Source organism: Cupressus sempervirens, chromosome 3, assembly GCF_028749045.1.
Source record: "Cupressus sempervirens isolate cs-2001-9-10 chromosome 3, ASM2874904v1, whole genome shotgun sequence".
In the NCBI taxonomy this organism is placed as follows: Eukaryota; Viridiplantae; Streptophyta; class Pinopsida; order Cupressales; family Cupressaceae; genus Cupressus; species Cupressus sempervirens.
The window spans coordinates 437,983,661-437,988,989 of NC_143120.1; the positions used below are offsets into that span (position 1 = coordinate 437,983,661).

The window sequence follows — 5,329 nt, forward strand, 5'->3', positions numbered from 1 at the left end:
ACAGACAGAAATTTCCTTTCCAGATGTTTCTCTAACAATTCTTAAAGACAGAAATTTCAGTCTTAAATGATTCTCTGATCATTCTTAGACAGAAATTTCCGTTTTAAATGATTCTCTGACAATTCTTAAAGACAGAAATTTTCGTTTTAAATGATTCTCTGACAATTATTAAAGGTTGGTGGCAGAAGTTGATGTTCACCAACTCAATAGAGACTGTTCATTTACATTAACTCTCCAACCTATCTCGTTCACCAACTCAATAGACACTGTTCGTTTACAACAACTCTCCAACGTATCTTGGAATCATATAAGCGGCACAGGGACTTCGGCCATGGGAAAATTATTCGCAAGCCTTTTTTTAACCGTTCTTTTCATAATTCAACTCAAGAGTAATAGTGCTGCTGCAGTTGAGGCTCGAGATACTCTTTTGCTGGGCGCCTCGGTTAGCGGGAATCAGACAATTATCTCCAAGGACGGAACATTTGAGTTGGGATTCTTCAGCCCCGATGGAAGCAACTGGTATATTGGCATCTGGTACGCCCAAATTCCAGAGAAGACTTATGTTTGGGTGGCCAACAGGGAGACTCCTGCCAGAAAAAGATCTGGCGTTTTAATGCTGTCAAAAGATGGTAATTTGGTTCTGTTTGATGCAGATGGCAAATCTATTTGGTCAGTCAACACAACAAACAAGGTCTCCCGGGCTATGCTGTTAGATTCTGGTAATTTCTTAATGCTGACCGATGACAATAAATCTGAAACTGTTTGGCAGAGTTTCGATAATCCTGCAGATACCTGGTTGCCGGGGATGGTGTTCGGTGGATATCATCGAAAGCTATTTTCATGGAAAAACTCAATGGATCCTTCTCCTGGGCTCTTTTCCTGGTATATGGATCCGTCAGGGGCCGAACAATTCGTGCTCACGTGGAACAATTCTGTACAGTATTGGGAGACCGGAATTTGGGACGGCAAAATCTTCAGTGGAGTTCCAGAAAGTGGACTCAAACAAATATTGATTTTCAGCGTGGAAAAGAACAGATCTGGTTTGTTTCAATCGTATACGTTGGTTCCTCCCTTCAATGGACTTGTACGTTTCGTCCTTACTCAGTTCGGGGAAGCAGAGGAGCACCTATTCGATGGCAGTAAATGGAACCTTGCTTGGTCTGTTCCTAGAGATGGATGCGCCGTGTATGATGCCTGTGGTGCCTACGCAATCTGTGACTCTAGAAAGCTTGAGCTCTGCAGCTGCGTCGAAGGCTTTGAACCTAGAGACAATAGCGCCTGGCTCTCGCAAGATTGGGCATCCACTGGCTGCATTCGGCAGAGACCATTAAATTGCAGCACCGACCGATTCATCCATGTTGGCGTGACGTTGCCCGATGATTACGCATCCTCACATCCTGCATTATCCACAAAGAAAGATTGCCAGGAAGCCTGCCTGCGCAACTGCTCGTGCACCGCGTTTACTTTCAACCCGCCTTCAGGGCCCTGTAAAATATTCTGGTCTGGCGATTTGCTTAATATGCGCAACTCTACTCGATCAAATAGTAATTCTAGTGTCTTCATTCGGATAGGACGTGCCTCTCAAGTTACAAAGAAACACAAGATTACTAGAACTATTGTGGGCGCAGTGCTTGGTGTCGTTGGTGCACTCACGGTGGCTCTGATTTTCTATTTAATTTATAATTCGAGGAGGCGTCAGCTACAATCGATAGAAAGGCATGCGGATTCCTCGAACTCTTTTCTCAAAATGTTTACTTACAAGGAGTTGAAAACTGCAACAAAGAATTTCAGGTGCAAGTTGGGGAGCGGAGGATTTGGGTCGGTATTCAAAGGCTCTCTACCAGATGGTACAGTTGTGGCCGTGAAAAAGATGAAGGGGTCTGGACAAGATGAGAAGCAATTCCGAGCAGAAATCAGATCTCTTGGAAACATACAACATGTCAATTTGGTCAGGCTTCGAGGGTTTTGTGCACAGGGATCTAAACGGTTATTAATCTATGATTACATGTCCAACGGCTCTCTCAATTCTTTATTGTTCACAAATAAATTGAAAAATAAACGAGAAGTACTCAATTGGAAGAGCCGATTTGAAATCGCATTAGGCACTGCAAGAGGGTTACTTTATCTCCATGAGGAATGCAGAGATTGCATCATTCATTGTGATGTTAAGCCTGAAAACATTCTGCTGGATGGGAATATGTCACCGAAATTGGCCGATTTTGGGCTGGCAAAGCTCGTGGGTAGAGATTTCGGCCATGTGCTGACTACTATAAGAGGAACGAGAGGATACTTGGCTCCAGAGTGGATCTCTGGTGTTCCCATCACTCCCAAGGTTGACGTCTATAGTTTTGGTATGACCCTTTTCGAACTCATTTCCGGACGAAGAAATCTGGATTTTAATGTGCAAAATTCAAGTATGTTTTACTTTCCTCCATGGGCTAGAACTCAAATTCACCAAGGGAACATGATAAATATTGTGGAGGAGGGTGTTGCAGAGGAGGCAGACATGGAAGAGGTGAGAAGAGCATGTGTTGTAGCGTTGTTATGCATTCAAGAGAAGGAGGAGCTGAGGCCAAGTATGGGACAAGTGGTGCAGATGCTGGAAGGGAGGATAGAGCCTCAAACGCCACAGCTTCCGATCTCTGTGCTTAGACCAACATACCGAAGTGATACAAGCAGTTACAGCGATGTCAATGGCCATGGTACTAATTAGAATAATGAATGTACAATAATGTAAGTGATAATGCATTTTAAAATCTAGAGTCAGATTATTGAAGCTTAAATGTTAGCTAACTAACCATTGCATATCTGTTTCAATATATTAATATATCCGAGTATTTTATACTTGTCTTTGAACAGAAATTGTGGTTTTCAGTTTTAATATGGACTATATGCCTGATTGTTTTCCTCTCCCCCTCCTTATCGCTAAGTTCGTTTGGTTGCAGGATTGCAGGAATAGGAATAGCTATTCTGGAATAGAAAATAGGGGGTACATATTCCTATTCTTTGTTTGGTTCACCTAGAATTTGATGGCAAATTTGCGGACCCAAAAATATATATGTTCTAAAATAAATAAACTGGAATAGGAATACGTATTCCAATTCCACCTATTTGGGTGGAATTGCAAAACCTCATTCTTTGGACAAAATTGGAATATGTATTCCTATTTTATTTTGTATTCCAATTCCAAGTTGGTGCATCCAAATGAAGAATTCAAAATTTAAAGAATTTACATATGCCTATTTCGCTTGTATTCCCATTACCAAACAGTAAACTCCAATGCGAGGGCTACTACTATCAATTTTGATCTCAATACTGATCTCTTGTATTTACAAGAGCTTTCAAAGGGCATAGGGAGGACGTGATAAAAGGGCAAAACATGAATCTAGGCTATCAATCTAACCAAACATTTATACAACTTGTAGGAAATCTTAAGTCGTTGACCTCTGAACATGTTTTCTCTTCCTATCAAATTGAAAAGCTAATATTTTTAAAGTATGTCCTAGATATATAGAACTATTGAAATCATTATTTCATAACTATTACTAGTGATTAACAGTACTCATTTCTACAAAATATTTTTTTTAATTTTAATTTCAAAATACAATTAATATTTTATAAATGATAGATGCATATTTCTTAAATTTATGAATTAAAAAATATATTTTACAAATAAACATATTGGGTTCTTATACATGGTAGAACCACTATGTCTGCCTAAATTTTTAGCCATTTTTTATGGATAGAACAACATTTATGATCATTAAGAAAATTAATCATATAAAAAAAATGTCATATGTTAAATTATTAATAGATTAAAATAATTTTTTTTTTTGCATTTTTTTTCTTTTTAATGTTTGTAATTATTTACATTAAAATTTTGATTATGTTTTTTAATTTATAAAATATTATATCTATAACTTTACCACCTGGATTAACGAGCACACGGGAAGCTTTGACTTCCCTCATGGGTCCCTTTTTTAACTCAACCCTCCCTTCCATTTTTAACCAATCTTTGTTTCCCAATTCTATCTCCCAAACACTACTTCATTCTCTCCACATTTTCATCAAGAAATGAGTACACCTTTTTCATTGTCAAATTCTTGCTCACCCATGCAATTAATGATTTTCTACCCCAATCTGTTGCTTTTGTTCTATTGTAATAGGAAGTGAGAACTTTATTATTCTAGAAAATACAAGGGAGCCCTACCAGATGATGCTGAGATTCTTTTTATCGAGTGAGAAAGAAAAACCCATTTGTATTTTTACAGTCTCCTTCAATTATAATGTTTTGATTTAAGAATTTTTGAAAGAAATCGTATTTGATTTGAGAATTTTTGAAATAAATCATATATGTAATTGCTTCATGCCTCTAATTTTATTTTAGAAAGTACAAGAGTATTACATAAATTTATAGCTTAGTTCACTACCCGTCTTTGAATTTTGTGATTTGGTGGAAAGGACCAACAAATTTACTATAAATTACACTACTTTGAATAAATTTCAAAGGTCATCCAATAATCTAAAAGGGCATAAATGTTAAAATGATCATAATCAACGTAGATCCATAGTGATGAGCTTAGTGGTTCTTCCAAAATCATAGGTTCCACCAATTATTATATTTTTCTTCCTATAGCTATTGGGTATGTGCAGGATCATGGTGTGTCAAAAAGTGGCAATGTGAAAAAAATAGAGTTTGAAGATGTCTAAAAGTGCTTCAAAATTTGCTTTGACTTTTTTCCACCTATCCAGGTACCAAACCTGGAAGGAAAGGCTAAGCCTTATCAAATATCCGATTTGATATCAGATATCCGATATTATCGGATATTCGATCACATATCGGATATCCAATAATCAATGGCTTATAACATTATTATTATTATATTATAATAGTATAATATAAAATTATTATATTATAATAGTATAATATAAAATTATTATATTATAATAGTATAATATATTATTTAATATTATATAATATAATATTATTATCATATTATAATCGTATAATATTATACTATAATAATAATATTATATTATAATAATATAATATAATAATAATAAAGTAATATATTATAATATAATATATAATAAAAAAGTATAATATATTATAAATTATAATAATATAATATACTATAATACATTATAATAATATAATATAATAATATTATTATATTATAATAATATAATAATATATTATATTATAATAATATAATATAATATAAAATATCATATAAAATATAAGATATATGTTATATGTTATATATCTTATATCCTATATAAAATATAATATGTCGTATTAGATATCCGATATCTATGACATTACTTA

The 5,329-nt window shown here is 34.9% G+C and overlaps 1 pseudogene; it reads left to right on the plus strand.

The window, feature by feature from the left end:
- Positions 1-331: 331 nt before the first annotated feature.
- LOC149566933 (G-type lectin S-receptor-like serine/threonine-protein kinase At2g19130 pseudogene) lies at positions 332-2,713 on the plus strand (annotated as a pseudogene).
- Positions 2,714-5,329: the final 2,616 nt, after the last annotated feature.